The sequence below is a fragment of the Mustela lutreola genome, chromosome 11, assembly GCF_030435805.1.
Source record: "Mustela lutreola isolate mMusLut2 chromosome 11, mMusLut2.pri, whole genome shotgun sequence".
Taxonomy (NCBI): Eukaryota; Metazoa; Chordata; class Mammalia; order Carnivora; family Mustelidae; genus Mustela; species Mustela lutreola.
In genome coordinates this window covers 90913018-90937199 of record NC_081300.1, presented here as the reverse complement: position 1 = coordinate 90937199, position 24182 = coordinate 90913018, and the positions used below count along the sequence as shown (strand labels likewise).

General features: G+C 47.5%; 1 long non-coding RNA gene across 1 annotated transcript; it reads right to left on the bottom strand.

Annotated features, from left to right (window-relative positions):
- Positions 1-21845: 21845 nt before the first annotated feature.
- On the bottom strand, positions 21846-23664 carry LOC131811590 (uncharacterized). The gene is made up of 3 exons (XR_009346002.1): positions 23468-23664; positions 22838-23047; positions 21846-22500 (listed from the first exon to the last, which is right to left on the bottom strand). It is a non-coding gene; the product is annotated as an uncharacterized LOC131811590 (long non-coding RNA).
- Between the last annotated feature and the right edge of the window lie 518 nt (positions 23665-24182).

Sequence of the window (24182 nt, the reverse complement as noted above, 5' to 3'; positions counted from 1 at the left end):
TGGAAGTAATCTAGGAAATAGGCGTGTGGGCTCCCAGAGAGGGTCATCTATAGAAATGGTCAAGAGCTTTCTGTAAAGGGCTAGCCAGGAGAGAGTTTGGGCTTTGTGGTCCTTTTGGTCTTTGTTGAAACTACTCAGCTCTGCCATTACACCAGGAAAGCAGCCACAGACAATATGTAGTGAATGGGCTCCAATAAAGTTCCAGTAAAACTTTATTTACATAAGCAGGTGGCAGTGGGGTTTGGCCCATGGGCCATAGTTTGTGAGCTCTGGTCTAGGATGTCGCTCTCTAGAGCTGGGGTTCTGGATCCTGGCTGTGCCTGGGCTTAAATCCCACCCCTGTCACTGACTTGCTGTGGGATATTTCTTCACTTAATGGCAGTTGTAAGGATTTGATAAGATACATGTTCTCAGGCAAAGCCGCTGCGGTGGGGTCTGGCAAACATTTATCACAGTATGTGTTCACTCTCACTTTTATCATTATGAAGTTGAGGAAAGCATGGCCTGTACTTTGGGGATAGACAAAGTGAAGGGGGAAAAGTAGAGCAGCAAACCACAGTATCAGCGGACCATGAGAGGATTTGAGGTCATGTCTTAAAGGAATACTGTAGAGTGGATGGCTTATTGCTCCCTTGGACTGCAGGGAATGCTTCTGGAAGGGCACCTCTGATGTGGATCTTGAAGGATGAATAAGAGTTTACCAGGTAGAGAAGAGGAAGAAAGAAAGCTGAGTGGGTGGAAGAAAATGAGCAAAGCCACAGGGATTGGAAGGGTCACAGAACAGTCTAAGTTGATAGAGAGGTTTTGGGAATGTGACTGGAGAGTTAGGAGGGTGTCAAATTATGCCAAGCCTTGACTGTCTTGAGACAGATCCAGTGCCCTGTCACAGTTTCCTAATATTGCCCAAGATCAGACCCCTCCTCTGCTCTCCACCCTTCTACACCAGTGCATCTTTCATTCTGTTCCCTGATTGATTTTCCTAAAACTGATTCATTCTTACCTTTCTAAGATGAGGTTCCCCAGGAGCAGACCCTGAGGTAAAATTTGGGTTGGGGTAATTTATCTGGGAAGTGCTTCCAAGAGAGCACAGGAAGAATGCAAAGTCCAGCAGAAGAGAGCTTCATCCCAATTCCCCGAGGAAACTCTGGGTGGAGGCTCTGTCTCAGAGTTTGTCTCTGTCTGAGACAAGGACTGTCATGTTCCTGCACTAGAGAGACATGGATTGGCTGAGAGCTCTGCAAGAGGGCCAGAGCTCCCAGGCCAGTCCTTCTCTCTTCTCCCAGTAGACAAGGGTTTGGAGGACACGAGGGCCATCTGTGCTAGGAGGGTTGGCAGGGCAGTCCTTAGAAATAGATTTGCAGAGAAGCTGGGAGGAAGGCATGCAACACCTATAACCAGATTGTGGGAGCGCTGGCAGTGTCCACAGCTCTGCCTTGACAATGAGGAGCTAATGTCCTTCTGAATTTGCCACAATGCAGTCTGGGGTAGGTTCACACTCCAGATCTTCTGACTGAGATTATATTGTCACACTCCCCTAGTCCAAAGCTACCAACATGTAAAGAACCAAGTAAAAGGCTCTTAGATGAGCATGCAAGCCCAGCAACAAATTGGCCCAAACCAGCATCTTATCTTGATGTTCCTAGGAAGCTTCTACTCGATGCCTCGTTACCCCAAGATACCAAGCACAATGAGCCTCTCTATACCCTGGCCCCTTCCCAGGATGATGCTCCTTCTCGTGTCTTTCAGGACACCAGGTTCCCTAGACTTCAGTTCTGACTTTAGAGCTCACTTTTTCTTCTAGCTTGTCAGTTGTCCCAGTAGGCTCAATGGATGTGTTTTGAGTGAGTTCACGAGAGCATGATTTTAAAAATGTTCTTCTGTCTCTCAAGGAGCAGAGACTTGGGATCTAGGGAAGAAAATAGAAAGTCTTAGTAACACATCACAGCACACACTGCTGTTTTATCCACACCAGGTAATGTGATTCCTACATGTAAGTGAAGGAACGGAGCACAGGGAGAGGATATAAATGATGCAGGATATCTTAGTCAGTTCTAGAATTCAGATCTACTTTGTTCTTGTTACTCTCAGAACTTGCTGTCCATGGCTGCAAATTCAGAGATGGATAGTAAAAAGAGCATGATATTGGATGCTCTTGGCATCTCATTCATCATTCAGACACCTCCACATAACCCTTAGTGTTTTTCCTTAAAGGTCACTTCTGTAGGTCTGTTATGTGACATTCCTGTATTTGATTAAGACAAAGAAAAGAAAAAAAAAAAGAGGACTGTGTAACTTAATGGTTAAGAGAAGAACCTTGCAGCCTGGCCAACATGGGTTTGAATCTCAGCTCTGCCTTTTTTTTTTCTTCTTCTTTTTTTTTTTTTTTTAAATTTTCCTGTGTAACTTGGGGAGCATCTAGCTTCTTGGAGCATCTGCTTTCTCAGCTTCTAGGAAAGTGTTAACAATGTCATAGATTGTTAGGAGGGTTATACGAGGTGAGATCTGACAGTGCTTGCTTGCTAGATGATGGGGATGATGTGCTAGTGATGGCCTCAATGACAACAGTGTTGATGGTGATAATGACAAAGGTGATGATGGTGATGGTGGTGGTGGTTATTATGCTGATGGTGATGATGATAATAATGGTGGTGACGATGGTGATGATGATGGTGGTAGGGTGATGATGGTGATGATGGTGATGGTGGTGGTGGTGATGATGATGGCGATGATGATGGTAATGACAGTGATGGAGAAAGGTACTAAGGACTTGGCAAAATTCATCCTCAGACACCATCACTGGTTGCTGGAATCACCAGTCCCTATGACAAAGCATCATTTCTGCACAGTCATTCTTGTCAGGACATGAGAGGAAATTTTCTTGGAGACCACACATGAGAAGAAAAGATCTGGGAATCAGAGGATTTCTTCTCTTTTTTTTGCACAACTGGCACCAATTCCTGTGGGTCCCTGGGCAAGTCAACCCTTACCCCCTTGCCTGAGCCTATGCTTTCTTCTCCCTAAGCTGACTAGGTTGGATGAGATAGAAGGGAACTCAGCTGACTAGGTTGGATGAGATAGAAGGGAACTCAGATTCAGTGAATCATGCATGGGATGTCCTTTAGCATAGGTCTTACTGAGGAACCCATAACTACATCTTGGCTTACTGAGTCACGCTTTCAAGAAATTTCAATCTTTCAAATCTTCTCTCTTACTGTTTATGCCTAGAACTATACCAGGCACACAGAAGGAGGGCATCAAATGTACATTTCCCCAATTAATAATAGTCAGCAATGAATTAGGAATTACTTTAAGGGCTTTGATCACAGCAGATTCCTCAGGAGGCTGACTCTAGGGTGGAGATCAGCAAGCAGGAGGTCTGTGAGGTTGGAATCAATGCCTGGGGAACTGAAATGACAGAACTCTAGTGATCAAACAGATCAAACAATAGGCAAGACTGGGCAGAGGGAGAAGTTGGGTTGACACAGTCTGAGCCAAGGTCTCTGTCAACCCCACAGGGAGCCCTAAAGCCAGGATAACCCTTCTGAGTCTCTGCCATTGCGGCCAGGGACACAGCTGCCCAGGGAAGGCGGGGCGCCCTTGGGTGAGCTTGCTCTTTTCACAGCTGAAGCAACCCCAAAGAGACTGACAGCTGAGGTCTAGCAGATGGCAGCACTCCTGGCAGCTGAGACAATAGACCTTTCATTCCCAGAAGGGGAGCTGGACAACATGTCACAGTATGCAGTGTAGATTCCTCTCACTTCTATTACAAATGGGGAAACTGAGGCATAGGGAAGCAATCTGCATTACTCAAGTTTTTGTAATTTAGGAGGAAAAGCTCTAGGATTCAAATCCAAGTCTATTGAATTCCAAGCCAACTTTATTCTTGCTACATTCAGAACCTGCCAGAAGACATACTTGGGGGGTCATAGTTGCCCCCTTGGTCGGGAGATGAGCACAGCAGGGTTGGTAGTTCAGAGAGCCATGGAGCAGGGAGGAAAGAGATGAGGACACTTACCAGTCCAGAGGAGACATTTTAGTGAATAACGATGGTTTCTGCCATGAACATGATGTGTTGCTTGCGAAAACATGTTCCCCCAGAGGGATGGGAATACCGTCACTTATTTTCTCCTTAAGAAAATTCATCCTTTGCTCCCTTTGAAGGATAAATTCAGAGTGAGTAGCGGCTAAGAATATTGGCTCTAGAACCCAAAAGAACTGGCTGCGAAGCTCTGGGTCTCCCCCTTTCTAGCTGTGTGATGATGGGTAGATTACTTACCCTCTCTAAGGTTCCATCTCTTCATTAGGGAAGCTCAATTACCTATGGCCATTGTTGGGAATAAGTCTTTAAAGTGCCTGGCACATATTAGATGCTAAGTTAAGTTAATGATCACTGGATTCCATCACTTCACATTCTGTAGCTGGACCTGTTCTTCGATCTTTCGGGGGTACAGCCTCCAAATATTGCTCCCCAAACTGGGACTTCCTATGGGGAAAACAGAGCAGTCATTGCTGTAAGAGATCCACAGAGGTTTTGATTTCAACAATATTCATGGAGAGAGGCGACATTATTCTAGTGCTCAGAAAGATCAAACAACAAACCTGTTACTATTCCATGGGCATTTCCAAGAAAATTATTTCAATTTATGTAAATACATAAATTGTGCCTTTTAAATAAAAGTCACTAAAGGAAAGCAATGCCTCATTTGAAATCATAAAGAAAAAAAAAAACACCTTCATTCAACACAACCATCTGCTCTCTTTTATGGCTTGAACAGTTACAGGATCTCTCGGCATTCAACCCATCCATCTCCCACTTGTTGGCCAATCTGGCCCTTTCGTGATTCTTGGTTGGCATATGGTGCCCGACACTCAGCTCAGACCTCAGTCCCTGGAAGTGTAGACACCTGCCTAAGAGGGGTTTCAAATACCAACTGCCTAATGGTCTCACCTAGAATAATTTTCTTCTCTTCCAATTCCACTGACACTCCCTGAGGGCCTCTGGTGTGTGGGGAGAGAGGTAGGAGGGTTAGGGAGGTGAGGGAGGGAGTAGGAGGTGAGTAGGAAGTAGCAGTGAGTTCAGTAGGGACCACGCCTCCTACACAGGCAGCTTTCACCTGGAGCCGTCTTTCTGAACCACAGGATCCTCAGCATGGCCCAAGGGCTTCCGAACTTCTGCTCCGTCACATATGAAATGGAGATCATATACCTGCTTTAGAAAATTTCCAAGGTTGGGGCACCTGGGTGGCTCAGTGGGTTAAGCCTCTGCCTTCGGCTCAGGTCATGATCTCAAGGTCCTGGTATCAAGTCCCGCATCCAGCTGTCTGCTCAGCGGGGAGCCTGCCTCCCCCTCTCTCTCTGCCTGCTGCTCTGTCTACTTGTGATCTCTCTCTCCCTGTGTCAAATAAATAAATAAAATCTTTTTTAAAAAAAGAAAATTTCCAAGGTTTCAGTGAGATGATACATGTAATCTGTGATGCTGAACCGTAGCACATAGCTGCTCCACAGGGGTCCTGCCTTCTCTGTAATCACATTGTAACATCTGTATATTTACATATCTCTATAGTAACATTTTAGTATGGCTCCTTTAATTAAAGAATCATCCAAGACAAGTTTCTCTGTGCAGGACCGGCTGCAGAAATTGAAGGGCTGGTGCAAAATGAAAACGGGGGTCCTTGTTCTTAAAAGAAAATCCAGCCTGCGTATGGATGTCACCAAAGGCTGCATGCAGAGAGAAGAGGTGGTGGACGAGGGCTGCCTATCACTCATATCTTCTCTCCGGTATCCCCTTTGCTCCTTGTCCCATGGACCTCGAGTACAAAACACAAAGATAAATCTATTTAGAATTTTAAGGTGGGAAGAAGAGGGCATTAAACCTGGTGAGGACTCTTCAGAACCCAGTCCCTGGGTGACCTATGGGACTGCGCTCTGGGCACACCCATGTCATTGGCCCCGATTCTGGGACACAACCAAGGTACAAAACCTCCTGAATAGACTGCCTTCTTACTGCATTCTCACTTCTTGGGAATCTACCTCTGACTTCTGAGATGCAGGGGGGTGACACCTTTTTCATCTCCAACCCCTGGCCAGCTTAGTAACAAGCATCATGGAAACCTCGTGGGTTTCTTGTGAGTGATAGTTGCTACCCTTGATTTATGGAGGATGGAAAGGAGGCAGAGAGAGGTGACAGGACCTGCCCCAAATCAAGCTGTTACTGAATGTTTGGCTGTGATTTGAGCCCTGTGTCTTTGGTTCCCACCTCTGGGCATCTCCCCCTAATTCCCCAGATCTGCACGCATGTATACACTCCTAGTCCCCACCAGTCCCTCTCCCTGTGCTCTGAACTTTTCAAACACAATAAGCCTGAAAAGCAATGCATTCAGTCAGTTCCAAAAATAAAATGGATGCCCGTGGATACGTCTATGATTGACACGGCGTATTGGCTGGTTTCACTGTTAATTAATGCAGAAAGGAATCATTAAATCAGATCAAATTCATTTTTAAAAAATGTTCAGCTCTGCTATGCTCTTCTCTGCTTGCCATTGTGAGGGCTGTATGGACGGGGGCGGGGGGGGGGCAGAGGGTACAGATACCGCGATTTAATTTTTCAAGTAACACTGTTCAAATAAAAATACATTTGTTTGAATGAGATTGCCCTGAAACAGCGTTTGCATTGATGGTCTGGGAGTAATTCTATTAAGCCGGAGCATATTTTTCATCAGGAGGCAGGAAAAGAGGGTGATGGAGGGAGGGAAAGAGGAACTGAAAGCAGAATGTAATGTTATAGAGCTGCAAAAAAAATCAAATATTTTAACCCATTTTATCTTGGGTTTCTGTGCAGAAGTTGCTAAACATACTCTAGGGTGCTTCGGGATTCAGGGGGTTCCTCCTCATCGCAGATGTGACCTGGCTCTGGGTCCACACCTACCCCCCAAGTACCTGCCATACCAGGTCAGGGATTCACACAGGTCTCAGGAACATTTCTTCATTGCTCCTGGAGAGAAAGGCAGCTTGAGGAGGCACCGTGTGCATGCGAGTGTGCATGCACGTGCACACACGTACACACATGCACACACGCCACATATGCACTCACGCATGCACACACACGTTTGTACGATGCATATGCTGTGCACATACATGCACACACGCACACAAACATGCTTGCGTGATGCACACATGGTGTGAACACATACGCACACATGCTACATGTGTACACATGCACACACATGTGCGTGCAGACATGCTTGCACAAAGCAAACAGTGTATGCACGTACATGCATGCACACACATGCATACACAGATGCACACACTTACACAAACATGCTCTCATGATGTGCACATGCTGCACACGTATGTATACATACATGCTTGCACAATGCACGCACACTGCACATACGGTGTACACACATGAACACATGTGCACACAGCATGCATGCACATATACACATGTACATAGCCAAGTGTTTATGGTATCCACGTGCCAATGCATACATTATACACTAACATGCATATATGCATACATGTATTGGCTCTGGAGAAGTTTATATGTGTATATACAGATACAACGTGCGTATGCGTTTACGTGTGTATGCACTCCATCCACATATATATGATCGACTTTGGATGAGACTGTATATATGTGCAGCCACACACATACAAAACACGCATGCACACACAATATGCATGCAACATGAATACCCACACATGCAGATACACGCCTGCATGCACACGTGGGTGACGTTCGGTTGAGGCCATATGTATACACACATGCATTCATCTTCACAGAGATATTCATCAGAGTCCGAACAAGCATGCAAAAGAAATTCCACTGTCCCTCATGGAGTGCTTGCCGTACACAGGATGCTGTGCTCAGGGCCGCGCAAACCTGACTCCCTAGATTGTCCTGCTAACCCGTAGGCTCTGCACACGAACCGTAGCATCACCTCTGCTTTGCAGACAAGGGCCCAGACTCACCGAGGGGAGGGGGTTTTCCCAAAGCTGCACGTGGTAAGTGACAGACCAGTGATGGATCCCAAAGGTCATATCTTCATGGGTTTCCGGTTTCTGATTCAGTTGACCGCTCCCTAGGAGGTCTTTGATGAAATTACAATTTGCCTATTTTCTTGGCTTTCCTATCTGCTTTATGGAAGAAATGGTCCATGCCCCCCATCTAAACTAGGAAGCTGCAGAGCGGGGAGTGGGGAGTGGGGAGTGGGGGGGGTCAGTTCCATCAGTTAGGACCCAAGAACCATCTCCTGACATCACACCCCCCCACCAAAGAGGGGTGCCTTTCTCTTTGCTTCCAGCCCTTCCCTGTGTCTTCTCCCCTCCTCTTCTCTTCTAAGAACAATTTTTATTGGGTTCAGGGCCCACCCAGATAATCCAGCATGAGAACCTTAACTTAATTACCTCTGCAAAGACCTTTTTGTCTTAATAAGGTCACATTCACAGGTCCTGGGTGGACATGCCTTCAAGGGCTACCATTGAACCCACTAGGCTCACAGAGAACCTTTTTTTTTAAAAATATTTTATTTTTTTTAAAGAAAGAGAGCAGGAAAGGGGAAAGGGACAGAGGGAGAAGCAGACTCCCTGCTGAGCAGGGAGCCCGCTGCGGGACTCAATCCGAGGACCCTGAGATCATGACCAGAGCTGAACACCAGTGCTTAACTGACTGAGCCACCCAGGCACCCACATAGAGAATCCTTTATTCTCTCACAGTTTCTAACCCTTCCCGTCCCACCGGTTACCTTCTGACATACATATTTTATCTATGTATTTTTCTTAGTGTATGTTTATCTCTCCCTGCAAAAATATAAGCTCCTGGAAGGAATGGAACTTTGTCTGTTTTGTCTACTGATGTGTCTCAAGATCTTCTAACAGTGCCAGCACACAGTAGACCCTCCATAAAGCTTGTTGCTGTCTGTTCCTAGTAGCTCTGTATGTATCTGACTCCTGGACTGTGCAAGGAGTGTGGCAGAGCCGGGGCCTCTGTGTTCCTCCTCCGTGCACCTTTCAGGACTGCTTGTGGTCTGACACACAGAAGACGTCCAGTTCAAACGTGTTAAATATCTTTATGGAGCTCTGTGTCTCAGACCTTATCCTAAGCACTTCCTGTGCAGTGAATCGCTTTATCCTCATGACACTATGGGAGAGGGACCATCCACACGCCCATTTTATAGATGAAGAAACTGAGTTTCAGAAAGGGGAAGTAACTTGTCCAAGTCTGCGGAAAGGTCATAAAGGTAGATCCTGAATGAATCTCTATAAGACCATCATTGTAGCGCTTCAGTGGGCTTTCATGTCCACACTCTAAAAGCAACACACATGCCCTTACATCTGTGCGTGCAATGTGAGAATCACCTTAGATGAGACTGTGTATGTATCCGAATGCATGTGTGTGTACTCAGAGGTACACATGTAAGCATAGTTGGCCAGGAAAAGGGACAGATGGTTTCATCATTTCACTGGAGGTCAACACCCAGCCTGGATCCACCTGGTGGAAATCTCCAAGAGAAATAAAAATAGGAAGTCAGCCCCCATCCCTCTGGGGGACAGTCTGGAGCACATGCAACACGTGTTGGCAAACACATCACCCTTGTGGGTCCCGGTCTGCTCCGATCAGGACTTCTGTATGGTTGCCCACCTAACGCGGCTGGGGGTGATGTGGGTCCCCAAGACAGGGCTGACGGTGACATCTGGAATAGGGACTGGAGGCCCTTGAGGCCATTCGTGACATTTGAAATCAGCAGCTTCTTTGGGATATGTCAAGAAATAGTACTGAGAAGGGACCACACAGAAAAGGAAAGATTTCAGAACAATCCCTGACTATGGAAAAGGCTGAGTTGGAACAGTTTTTGTGGAGGAAAGGGAAGCTGAATCCCACTCATAACTCACCAGTGAAAGTCCGCCAGATGAATACCGTGTTGGAACTCTCTTTGTTGGATGGTTTGTGAACAGCTACTCAAGGTCATGTCCCATGTACTTCCCTTAAGGCAGGTACAGGGGAGGTTTAGAAAAGAAACAGGTGCCAGGGAGAGGAAAGTAGGATCAATCTTTCCAAAGTCCCCGCTGTGTGCCAGACCCAGCAGGCCTACGTGACTGGGGTCATGGCAAGTGAGATTGAAGGTGTCCAGAGGCCCAGCTCAAACTTGGTCATGTCGGCAGTAGAAAAAGCACCGAAATTGGAGCAGGACACTCTGGGCATGAGTCCCAGCTCCACCACGTGCTCGCTGTGTGGCCTTGGCCTAGTTTCTTGGCCATCCTGAGCCTTGGTTTCATCATCCCTAAAATGCAGGTGCAGTGAGCATCAACCTTGGAGAGTTGCTGCAAAGATTGGACTGGTTGGTCAGTTGGTTCTTAACTCCAGCTTTGTAATAGAATCATCTGAGGACTTCTGGAACACAACCTTTGTCTGAGCCCAGCCAAGAAAAACTGATTCAGAATCTCCGGGTTTGGGTCTCAAGTATTCTGTTTTTTTTTTTTTTTTTTTTCAAATCTCTGGGATGCCTGGGTGGCTTGGTCAGTTAAGCATCTGCCTTCAGCTCACTTCATGACCTCAGGGTCCTGGGATCGAGTCCCATATTGGGCTCCTTGCTCAGAGGGGAACCTGCTTCTCCTTCTGCCTGCTGCTCCCCCTGCTTGTGCCCTCTCTCTCTCTCTCTCTCTCTCTGACAAATGAATAAATAGAAGTTCTTAAAAAAAGTCTCCTTGGATGATTCTTGTGTGAAGACAGGGCAAAAAACTACCGCAATTGCTAGGCTCTCTCCAGACCTGGTCATGAACAATGCCATCAGAGTCCAAGTGGCTCTGTCTCAGCATTCCTCCCCGGAGGACTGAGCCTTGGGACTGTACCTTGCACAGATCAGATTGGACTCCTAAAAACGGAATAATGATGGAGACAGGACTGGATCAAGAGGGGCAGGGAGGTCACCCAGCATCTGGATTTTAACTGTGTCCCCTTTCTGATCCCAGGGTTTGCTGGGACCCTTTCCAATATCCTCTTGAACTGCCCTTCCAGAGAAAGAGGAAGCATGCAGGCTCCCTACAAGGGGTGTCGGGCTCCCAAGGGGGAAAGGGGCAACTTGGTTTCTGTCTCTTTATTGCCTTAATTAGCTGTTTGGTGACCCGGCAGTCTCTTTGATGCACATCCAACGTCGGCCTGTGAAATATGGGGAAATGTCAGCCTGTCGAACAAGGGTCAGCCAGACTGTCGATACCATCGTCCATCAGGCTGATCCAGGCTGGGTGCTGGCCTGCAATGAGATGATTGAGCCATCTTTCCCCTCCCCCTGGCCAAAGTGTTGGTGGCGTGTGGAACATAGCTAGCTGGTGGCTGGAGGTGAGGTGATGGTGTCGAGGCCATGGGTCGGCCGACTTCAAAACCAGAGGCTCAGGGCAGCAAACAACAGGGAGAAAACAGAGAAAAAACAGTCCAAGTTAAACAAACTACAGAAAATCCCGAGGAAGACAGAAAGTCAACAAGTCAGGACAAGAGGAGGATCTCTGGGACACCCAGTGGGTGGTAAGGCCTCGGGTTAACCCTATCTACACTGTTGGCTTTGGGGAGCATACAAATTTTCTCTGAGTCACTGCAGTGATATGTAACACACAGAGAGACACAAAAACCATTAGATCTGGAGAACCAAAACATTAGTGAACACTAGTAATAAGACTTGGTTAAAAAAAAAAAAAAGTCATCAAAGTGATTGTGGATGCATTAATAAAGTTATATTAATTACACTAAAGGAGGTGAGTCATTCATTTCCCAAGCAATACTAGCACATCTATTATGGATTATTGGAGTTGCTGGAGATATGACACTAAACAAAACAAGCACAAGCCTTTACTATCATGGAAATTTCTTGATAATGAAAACAGATTTTAGAAGAATAATGATTAAATTATGTTGTGGGTTAAAATGTGCAATTAAATATGAAAGAAAGATTTAAGTGGTTGGGAAGTGGTTCGTCCTTTTAAATAGGGTGATGAGAGAAGATGGCTCTGAGAAAGTAACATTTCAAAAACAGTCCCAAAAGAGGTAAGAGAGGAAGACAGACAGTAACTCAAATATTTGTGGGAAGGATATTCCAGACAGAAGGGACAGCCAGTGCAAGAATCCTAGGGTGAGAGTGCATATGGAATGTCTGAGGAATTGCATGGAGGCTATTGGATGGACTGAAATGAGGGAGAAAGCCAGTGAGAGATGACCGTAGAGAAATAATACAGGTTAAGTTTTCTTTATAGGGCCATGCAGACCATGGAACAGCTTGGAGCTTCCATTCTGAGGGAGACGGAGAGTCGTGGGAGGGTTTTGACCTGGGCAGTGACATGATCTGATCCCTTTGGCTAGTTCTTGGAGAATAGGTTGCAGGAAGCCAAGACAAAAACTGGGAAACCAGTTAGGAGGTTTCTAGGTGGGTTTCCCTGAAGGGGCAACTTGAAGTCCGTGTCTTTGTCTGTGTCTATAACTCTACCTATATCTATACTTCTTTCTATATGCAAACACCATATAGACCTCTATATGTAAGTGGTTGGGTGGATGCGTGGATGGACGGATGGATGGAAAGATGATAGATAGATGATAGACAGATAGATAGTAGTCTTTTCACATAGAGAACTACCTATATAGTGTTATAAATACATATATATGCACACCATAAATATACATATTTACTTGGCTAATTCATGTGAAAGATGAGAAACAGAAGTTCCACTGTGTGAGGTCTTAGAGAAAAAGAGGCACTAGGGCAGCATTTGGGTGGGCAAGGGAAGGAGAGATTGAGCCAGGAACACCCTTGGATAGCACATTAAGGAGCTGGACCTACCTAATGTGCTATCCAAGAGGAGCACAGAGGACCCGCGGGAAATGTTAGAGAAAGGAAGTACCTTGATTAAGCTGATTTCAAAGCAATCCCTGACTACAAAGCAGAGGAGATGTGTGGGAACCACAGAAACAGTTTTGGCAGTTGCACAGGTAGAGGCCTGGTAGCCTGATCTAGAAGGTGGTGGTGAGGATGGAGACAAGTGAGCAGATTTGAGTTGTGGTCAGAATATAAAATTAAGGGGAGCTGATGAGGTAAGGGTGAGCTGAAATTACTCTGGTGGAAATTGATGATGTAGTCACATGTACTCCTTGCAGTGCGAGACCCCAAAAAGCACCTTCTCACCCTCTTCCAGGCATCTCTCTCCACTCACATGTCTCTCTCTACCTAGGAAGGCCTTCCTTGTGCCTTGTCTCCTTTTATTTCCCTGCCCCCTTTCTCCCCTCTCAAGATAGCACCCATTTCCTCCTCTTTGAAGCTTCACTTGATACTCTTACACTGGTTTCCTCCCTGGTTCTCCTTAGATCCCACTTGCACACAGGAGTGATTCCTCTCAGGGCCACCACACAAGGTTGTGCAGGTTGAGCACTGCACAAAGAGTTCAGCCAAAGTAGCAGATAGGGGCTGAGAGCTATCAATTTGCCAAACCTTGACTTCTCAGACAGGGCATCTTTTTCTAGTTCACAGAAAGCACAGTGTGACCTGGGTCCGACTGCCACCCTGAATCATAATTATCCATTCACTTGTCAACCTCCCTTTATCAGACTTAGATCATTTCTCTGTTGTAGGATTTAGTGCAGTTTCTGAATATTTACTGAATGAATAAAAGAGTGGAGAGGTAGATAGATGGATGGATGGACTGAAGAATGGAAACTATTCATCCCAGCAGGATAAATTAATCAACAGAAAAATAATAACTGACTTAGGTAATGTAGCTCATTAGCAACTTCTTGGAGCATCTTTTCAGGATACCACCATTTCTCCACACCAGGGGATGGCAGATTTTTTTCCTAAAAGTGCCAGAGAGCACTCAGCTCTGCTGTTGTGCGTGAGAGCAGTGGGAGATGGTGAATAAATGAATGAGCATAGGTATGTTCCAATAAAACTTTATTTACATACACAGAGAGCAGAGAGTCTGCTAGACATCTGTGTCATCCAGAGATTCTCCCCTGATTTGTCTCTTCCCCAGGGTGCCCTTCCTCCATGTCCATTTGGTAATGATACATGATGATGACAGTAATAGTTATTACTAATATTTATTCTGTGTTTGCCCTGGATCAGGCTCTGGCCTAAGCCTTTTTCACATATGATCTTAATTAATTCCCACAACCACCCTATTAGGTGCTATCTCAGAGCATGGTTAAAAAACAAAACAAAACAAAAACAAAAACACCCCAGAGATACAAAAAGATAAAGCAGCCCAAGGACACATAATTTTAACTGGCAGAGCAGGTGGTCTGACCACTGAGTCCGAGAGTTTAACAACTAGACAGCATGTGTCAGTATAACAACGTTAATAGTTAAGAACAATGAGAGCAGCATTTGCTGAAGGCTTACTCTGTTCCAAGCACAGAAATACACATTGAGTGTTTTACAATGTTCCCTCTGAATTTTCTTAGCCACATGGTAAGCTTAGCCCCTTGCTATCACAGCTACCCAGGGTCACACAGAAACCAATTTGGGTGTATACATGCTTCACACACCATGCCCAGTTGCTGAGAACTTTCTAGAAAATGAACTGTTTGACTCCATAGCCTTGCTCCCCTGATGCCACGCTCGGTCCTGGATTTCTCCCTCCCTGCAGGGGGCTGTGCCTTTGGACTCCCTGGGTGCCTTTTATCTTATCGGACCCTTTCCCTGCTCACTTTGCTAGCTGTCACGTTTGTTATTCTAGGATAAACTTTCGGCCGATGTAGCACATACTTTGGGGTCAATGCCCTGTGTTATCCCGAGGATAGTTCAAATATTTGTGGCCTTGTCAACCTCCGTCTCCCTGGACATGTGTCACAGCAGAGCGGGAGGGGTGTTTCATGCCTCGAGACCCGTGTGAGCGAGCGCGTGGCCAGAGGTCCTGCCTGGGAGGCCACAGAAAGCAGGTGGCAAACACACCAGTTCTTGGCCCCGGACTGGAAGAGCACAGCCCACTGAGCATGAAGAAGGAGGCTAGCGTTGCCTAAATATCTCCTTACGGTGCCTTCACACCCATTGAAATAAGTGATCTTCCAAATCTGCCAGAAAGGAAGGCATTCTTAATGTCCATTTCATTGACAAGAAAACTGAGGCCAGCAGAGGGATTCTTAATCGTGTGTGTGTGTGTGTGTGTGTGTGCTGGAGACTTCGCAGCAGTTCACTGAAGTCTGTGTTCCAATAAAACTTTATTTACAAACACAGGCAGCAGCTAGTTTGCCTACCCTGGGTCTAGATACCCATCTCACCCAGCAATTCTCCCCTTGATATATTTCTTCAAAACAAAGAACTCAGACTAGATCCATAGGAGATGAACGAGGTTCAAATACAGTCATCAGAGGAGAGCCATTTGGATGTGTCCAACAATTCTTGAAACAACGAGTCGTAACCCACCACGATGGCACAGGTGTTGTGAGATTAAGGGACGCTGAAGTCTCTGTGACACCATCGGGGCGGCAAGCCAAGATCTGTGATTTCTACTGGTACCAAGGTCATGGGGGACGGTCCCTCCTGTCACGTGCCTGCGTTCATAATGGAAAGAAATGATACATTTCAGCTCGAGGTTAGTGACAACCAAGATGTGATAGATTTTCTTCCCCACCAAGGTCACAGATGCCCTGAATTCTGTTCACAGAGACCTTGAGGGTCTGGGGCCTTGGAGGGAGGACCCCTGACCGAACTGGGGGATGCTGGGTGGGGAGAAGACTCCAGAGATACACTCTCGCGGCCGAGAGGTGCCTGCTTCCCGACCCCCAGCTCCTCAGATCGTGTCCTCTGGCTTTGTCCCCAAGTGAACCACTTGGCCTGACTGCTGGCTGCGAGGGCAGACCGGCCTTTGAAGCCATGCCTCTCTTTGATGTGCACATTCCGTCAGACTCTTCCTCGAGCTGGGCAAACCTCTGTTGCCCCCTGCTAACCCTCCTTGTGAACGTTCCCCAAACAGTCCAAAGGCTTCTCTCACACGGTTTCTGTTAGTTTTTGTTGTTGTTGTTTGTTTTTTGTTTGTTTTGTTTTGTTTTTGTTTTTGTTTTTTCCCGGCAATGGACGCTGGTGGCCTGGTGGGCTGGCCTCTCAGACAGGACTTCAGACTTTGAAGAAAGAGATCATTTTCAGATAAGTCGTAGTTCCAGGCCGGGTTTAAGAAACAGAGTGGCTTTGCCTAAGGAAAACAGAAAAATCACTGAAACAGCACTGCTAATACTAACCAGAACAACAAGGGCCCTGTGGGAAGCACAGACTCCTCACCAGGCACTGTGTTAGGCACTTACACATGTTTTCTTCAACCTTCCCAACAGCCCTGAGAGGTAAAAGATTGATTCCCCACGTCCTACCAATAAGAAAGCTAAGGTCAGAGAGGGGTGAGGCTTTTCCAAAGTCACGCAGCATGGAAGGCGGAATGCAGGCCCATCTGGAAGCAGAACCCCCGAGATCTCTCTGGGACGCAGGGAACTATCCTTTGCCAGGCAGAGCTCCAAATGGTCCCATGCCGAGTGGGCTGATGGTGGCAACTGGTCTGCTAGGATAAAAGTCAACGCTGGCTACTCTTGAAGATGACTCGAAGGAAGGGACCCAGAATTTTGGAACAGACTGAAAAGGGCAAGGCAAGGGGGACCTAAGCCATTGGAAGGAGAAGCGGGTCAGTGACCCGGCGGATGTTCCAGGGCTGGCTGGGCTGCAGGGCTGACATGAGGTTGTGGCTTATGTCCACGCTGACCTGGGGGCTGCAAGATGAGAAGGATGCTGCCTGAGATGATCTCAGATGGACAGCTACCAGCATCCCAGAAGCAGGACAATATCTTCAGCACCACTGTCCTGTTTTCTGACTGGGAACTTGAGCTCACGGGATCCCTGCATGATGCTTCTACGGCCCCATAGGACCAGGCTCAGGGCCTGACATCCCCTGCAAGGGGCTGAGCCCTGCCTGTTCCCCGGGCCTCTCTTGCAACCCAGAGCTCACATCTGCAGCCCATCTGGCTGGGCTGGAGAGCATAGTCCACCATCAGGGGAAAGGAAGCCTCTCTGTGGGTATTTCAGGCCTGGCCTGGAAAGCCTAACCCTCCTCCCAAGCCAAGATCAGTGGAGAAACTCAGCCCAGTGGGCTGCTTGACAGAGAGGCTTCTGGCCTTGACTTTCAGATTCCTGAGTCATCTCTCCTTGGGCCCATCCTCGGCTTGACTTCCTTGCAGGGGCCTTTGATGAACAGATGAGATAATGGATATGCTTTGAAAAAGATAAAACGCTGAACAAAAGGTTGTCCTGGCCACAGCAATGGGTGTGATGGATTGGCTAAACCGTGAACTTCCTTCCTGCCCAAGGGCAAAGACGGCTCCGAACCTCCGCATCTCTGGGACAGCCAGCTTGCCCTGTGAACCTGCCTCTCCCCTCCATCCCCCACCCCCACTGGAGTGTCTTATATCCATCAACTGGGAGAACCATTGAAAAAGTGTGATGCTTTGGTCAGGGCTTGAATATGCCCATTTTACAGATGAGAAGACAGGCAAGGTGAAGTTCAAGAGCATCCCCATATCGTGCAGCTACTTGGTACGGACCCAGGCTTTGGACCCAGGCCTATTCATTCCAAACCCTGACCAAACACCAGGGATTTAGTGAGTATGTCTTTAGCTCAAATAAAATGTAGCACAACAATAGGAACAAGAAACATGTGATTTTGCAAAAATGTCCCGTGTCAGCTCCTCCAAACCTGTAGAAAAGAAGACTTCCCCTCCTCACTGCAGCTGGGGCTCTTGGCGTGAGTTGCTTTAAGTGGATGTCCCACTGCAGGGAGATGAGAGATTGTAGGATCGCACACTTGGAAAGAACCCTAATGACTATTTAGGGCTGGTGTCCCCCTCCACTATAGCGCTGCCAAAAGGCTGTCCAGCTGAGGCTTGCACACTTCCAGAGATCCTGCAAAGTGGCCTAGGCTATTCCCAGACAGCTCACAGATACCTAGTACTTTCCGACACGTGGACACAATCTCTTAGAAGAGAAAATGTGCTCTTCCTACTACCCAGAGTTGCATAAAAAAAAGTACAGAAGTATCCATAGCTCCACTGTCACAGCAGAAAGTTTGAACCAGCTTATTTATCTCCACGTAAGGGAATGAGGGGTGTCTGAGTGGCTCAGCCGTTAACTGTCTGCCTTCGGCTCAGGTCATGATCCCAGGGTTCTGGGATTGAGCCCCCCCCCCCCCCCCCCCCGCATCTCAGGCTCCCTGCTCAGCGGGAAGCCTGCTTCTCCCTTTCCCATTCCCCCTGCCTGTGTTCCCTCTCTGGCTGTGTCTCTCTCTGTCAAACAAATAAATCAAATGTTCAAATAAGGGAGTTAATGCATAAAATGTAATTAAAATGGAATACAGCTGCCCCTTGAACAACGTGGGGAGGGATGGTTAGGGGCGCTCATCCCCGGCACAATTTTTTTGCCCAATTTTTCTCCCTGAATATATGCGAAGATGGGTTTGCATTTTTCCTGGGTCAAGAAGTTCAATTCCCACAGTGATTGTATCTTAGCCCGTTTTCAAACCCCTTAGGTCCTGTGTCTTCTCCCCTGTACATCCTCCTCTTCCTCTTCCTTCGCCCCATTCTCATGCTTTCTGAGATTAAAGAATTTTAAAAAAATACAAATAAGAAAAGACCCACCCCTGTCCCTACGATCCAGAATTAACCATTATGGACATTTCGGCATATTTTCTAACTGCCTCTCTTTTCTATTTGTACATCTTAAAGTTACCCAATAACACATGAATTCATAGTTCTTACGTACAGTGGGAGCATCACGGGGAAGTCAAATTCCTCTTGCTGTCGAGTCTTTCCTAGCTCCAATCACCCACACAGACTGTCGTGAATTGAGATTACATAATCTCACTTTAATATTGTTTTTACACACTTGATATGAATTCTTAAAAATATAGAGAACCTCTTGGGTATTTTTAATTTCTCAGCTGGGATATGAGTCACTTCATGACCAGAACTTTCTCTCCACATCATGTTTTCAAGAAGTCCCCCTGTTGACACACAGAGCTATGGTTCATCTACTTTGGTTGCAGTCTTAAAACATGTACCTGTATGGATTTACCTATATCCAGTCCCCTGTTGGTGGGCATCTAAGTTGATTCCAATTTTTTTCTATCATAAAAATTCTGTTGCAGACATACTTGGATATGTCTCTGCATTTCACCCCTGCATTTCTCCAGGGGTGAAGCCTTCCTCCCCAAGAAGGGACATGTACTTCTTTCCCCTAGTAAGCAAGTGTGTCCAGATTTGAATAAAGTTTTCTCAATGTGGTCTCATCAGACTAGCCAGTCAATGAACATTTACTGGAGAACCTGTTATGCATCACTGTTACATAGAGAATACAAGGCAAACATTATCCCCTGACTAGGTAGAGCTTGTAATCTCATATAGGAGAGCAACAGTAAATGAGCATTCAAGGCTGTTAATTAAATATAATTGCACAATGTTTTGTGAAGAAGAATGGGAGCAATAATAGCAAGGACAGGGGACTCAGCCTAACTTGGTGCAGGGAAGGCTTCCTGGAGGAGGTGATGTTTAACTGTGTTCCAAAGTTGGGTGAGTGGAGAACCAGATGGTAGATACGTGTTTCAGCAGAGGAGACCTAGAAATGAAAGAGAGAAAGATGAGTTTGTTCCTACCCCAGGACCTATGCACATGTGGGTCCCTCTCACTGAAATGTTTTCCACCCAGTTTCTTTATGAGATCCTTGGAGATTTGCAACTCCCCCACATTTGTGATCTGTGTGATCCTGCCTGCCTCCTCACATCAATAGGTCCTGTTACCTGACCTCTCAATGCCATATCCTTGGTCCGGGCAAGGAAGAGCAGAGGAGGGGAGGTTGCTTTTGTTTAGCCTCTAGACCCGGTCAGCAGAACCCCTCTTAAGGCACAGACTCTGGAGCCACACTGCTTGGGTTCAAACCCCAGATCTTCTACTTTCCAGCTGTGTGATCTCAGGAAAGTGAATTCCCATTCTGAACAGGCTGTAAAATAAGAATAAAAATTCTAATGCTGAGCCTTATAATGAGGATTCCGTGAGTCCTTAGCTCACACCTGAGCATAGTGTGTACTCCATCATGGTGGCAAAAATCAGAGCAGTCATAGTAATAACATGAAATAACATAGAAATAACATGAACTTGAAAGAGGAGCATTCTCCCTGGGAATGAGAAAGGAGAATTTCCCATGCGAGAGCTCTAGACTGTCCCCAGAGACAAGGTGGGCAATTACTGAGTGACTGATGACCTTGAGCTTCAGCCCCGTTTCCTGGAAGCCTGTAGCTTTGAACCCAAGGGTGTCCCTCCAGCTGGACTATGGGTGTGGAGCTGAGTAAATACTTCATCACTGATCAGCCCCTGTGGTCCAGATGTTTCCCCAGAGGCTTGGACGTGGATGAGTGGGAGGTCCCCCCGGGTCTTGTTAGCTGTGCCTGCAGAAGAAGCTAGAAGAGCAGGGGGGGTGGGGCACAGCTCAACCTGGCTCCTTGGGAACCTCTGATCTCTGTCGTCATGAGTGGATACGTTACAACTTCTGATTGATGTAAGCAGGCAGCCCTGGTATAGTAGATCCGTGGGACCTTCAAAACAATGCTAATACAAGGGCGCCACTAACTGCACTTTTAATAAATACAACACACCACACTAACCGTATATGATCTTGATAAACACTTTCTGCAGCCCTGTGGTGTGGGTCCCACTGTATCGCCACTGTCTGGAGGAGGGAAACTGAGGCCCAGGGAGGTGAAGTCACTTGCCGGAGGCCAGTTGGGTCAGCTGCAAACACAGGCTCTTCTTGTTTAAGTTATTAGTGCAATCTTTTCCCCTCTACAGTCTGTCACTTAGCAGCTGGGATCTTAGACAGGGAACTTAACCCCTGTGTGCCTTGGTATCTTGGACTAAACTGTGACATGCAGACAGTCCCTTTTATTGTTGCCGAAAGGATTAAAACCAGCCAGTGGATGTCCAAGGCTCACGGCAGTGTCTGCCTCGCCCCAACAATGCCATTGTGGGTCATTTGATTATGAATCTATTTCTTCCCTGGTGTTTGTAGGTCATTTTATTTGTTTTATGTGGTCTCTTTATGGATTTCGTTCACTAGAGTTGCATGTTTTGATAAGAGTTTTGTTTGTTTGTTTGTTTGAAAACCGAAGAAGCTTTGTGACAAAGGGCAGACTGGCCCTCAGCCCCCTGGCCCCAGCCCCATGAGTATGGTAGGAGGATTGATCACAGGGGCTTGGTCGGGCTGGGACTCCCTGCAGCCTTCAAGGGCAAGGTGGAACCGCAGGGTGGTGGCCTCCACACTGGGAGACCAGCAGAAAGACTCCAGGGGCACAGTGACTCAAGAGTCCACACTAGAGTTAAAGGACATTTCCCCTCTTCGTGGACCACCCAGAAACATGCCAGCCTCATTGAGAAGACGCAAAGTCTTCCAAGAGAAGATCTATCTCCCCATCTATTACTGGGGAGATCTGAACTCCCAAGGGGGGCCTCTTTGGGGGGCTGACTTCCTGCCTGGGACCTCTCCAAACCTTCTCGCCTTCCACCCTGGCTGACTAGCTCTCCTTTTCCACTCTCTGTTCCCTCCGTGCCCCCCTGCTGCTGGCCCTGCCCCGGATCCTGGCAACATCCTGTTCTTCCCCTGAACTAAACTCCCCCTCCAGCTTCCCAGTGCGATAGGAATCTTAAATAAATGCTTCCTGTCCCTTGACCACCTTATCTCCCATTCCTCCCGAATGGCTGACGTTCAAGAACCACAGGCAGCGTTGTACTCCCTTCTAATTTTAAACCTGCCCTCTGAAGCTCTCTCCTCTTCCTTTTTAAGGTTCCGGGAAAGGCCAGGGGGTGTCAGAGGTCCCTGGTGACAGGCTGAGTCAGCAGAGACTGAAGGCCTCCTTCTCAAGTTCCCAGGGAGGGAGTCGGGAGCTAGGGGTGCCGGCCGAGGCCGCTCTGCAGCGCCCGCCGCGGCAAGAACACGCTCCGCGGGCAGTCGATGCTCGGTGCGCCTTTCCTGAATTTATAAACCTTTTCAAAGAATGAATAGGGTAGAACTAAACCCAAACACGTTTATGAAGTGAGGAGCTAGCTGAAATCCGGGCACAAAAACACGCAATTGTCCTGCGTGGAGGGTCCAAGCCCAATGTCCTGTCATCAGCTTTTGGAGCAGAACCGGGATTCTCCCCGGAAGCGGCCGAACTGGCCCCCGTTGGGTCCTCGGCAAGCTGACTTCCGGAGATGTCATGTGATCCACTCAGGCCCAGCCCATGAGAGTGTTGCTGGCCAGCGATTGGTTATGGCTGATCATGTGACGGAGGTCGGGGCATTTGGAACCAATGGAAACTCGATGCTGAGGCTTCTTTCCGGAACTCCCGGGGGAGATGCTCTTGCAGGTCACTGCCGCTAAGAGGACGGAGTCAGCGGAGGCCTGTGCAGGCCCCGCTTGACGTGACGTGACGTCGCTGTCGGAGTGGAGCGGACCCGAGGGGAACCTGGGCCGGAGAAAGAACACCTGAGTCCCAGTCTCTCTCCGAAGCCAGTTCTTCTCTCGGAATTTTCAGGGACCTGAGCCCATAAAATCCCTTTGTATGTAGTTTTCTGTCACTTGTAACCACAGATGCGCGACCCTTCCCTCGCTGCCCCCCACCCCACCCCCACCCCGGCACATACAAGCATACACAATAAGGCGGGGGAGAAAAAAAGAAAAAGGTGGTGCTGAGAACGTACCACGGGCCAAGACAGAGCTTCCGAACGGCTTTCAGGGGGAGAGATCACTAGTCCCGATCGATGGCTCATAATCCTCAAGCTCAGAGAGGTTAAGAGGCTTACCTAAAGTCACACAGCCAGGAGGTCATAGAGATCGGATTTAAATCCGTCTGCGGTGGCTCAGTCCGTTAAGCGTCTGCCTTCGGCTTAGGTCATGATCTCAGGGTCCTGGAATCCAGCTCCACATCGGGCTCCCTGCTTGGTGAGGAGCCTGCTTCTCCCTCTGCCTCTGTCCTTCCCTCCAGCTCATGTCGTCTCTCAAATAAATAAAACCTTTTAAAAGAAAAGAAGCTGATGGAGGTCTTCCAGTCTAGGTTATGGGAGGCGCGTTTTGGTGACCGTAATTAAGGACAAGGGTCCTGAGGGCTGCTGTGTGCCACGCCCCATTACAGATGTCCCATCCAGGCCCTCCTTCCTCCTCCTTAATCCTGCCATCCTTCTGTGAGATAGTGAATCTCTTCTTTCTTTTCCTTCTCAGACTTTCGCTTCTCTTCCTCTGCTCACCTCTGGCGTGAGTCTGTCCCACAGTTCACCCTTAGTTCACTCCTTGGCTCTTAACATGCCTCTTCCCTGGATGGGTCCCCTCACATCTGCTCCTGGAAGTCCCCCAGGCACCTCAAGCTTGGAAAGTCCGAAATGGAGCTCATCACCTGCCCCCAAACCCACGCTTGCTCCCTCTGTTTCCCAGCTCACCTGTGGCATGATCAGCCATCGCCTCAATCAAACTAGAAAAATCTTGGAATCCCATTGAACCTCATCTTGTTCCACGCGCCCCACCTAATCAATCACGCGGCCCCGTGACTTTTACTTCCCATGTAATCCCCAGGCTCGCCCTTGCACTCCATTCCGGTGAGCGCTGCAGCGCTAGCAAATGGGAAAAAACAGGCCGGTGTGCGTCCTGCTCAGGGAAACGGGTGTGCAACCTGAGATCTAACACAGAGGGGGTGTTGTTTCTGCTGCTGTCCTCTCGTGCTGGCGGTATCTCATAATCAATATTATTACAGGCTCATGGAGTTTACATTTCACAGATACAAACTCTTTCTCAAGCAGACTGTGATGTGTGTGTGTGTGTTTCTGTGTGTGTATCTGCACACATATGTCTGTGCTCGTATGTGTTTGTAGGTTTCCTTCCAACACTTATTCCTATACCCCTCCATAGACGGAATCTATAAAATACAGAGAACACCACAAGAAGTTTCTGCAAAATCCCAAGCTTGCTTCTTTAACTAGGTCATGGTTAGTGTTTTTTCATAGCCCAGGACTCACATGCTAGAAGACCAGTTACCTCTGCTGAGAGTCGAATGCCCACATAGAGATTTACCGGAAGGACTGTTGAGAGGATTGTGTAAGGATATGTCTGCAAAGCACTTAACTAGTACCCAGCACATGGAAGCTTCTAGTCCACTCT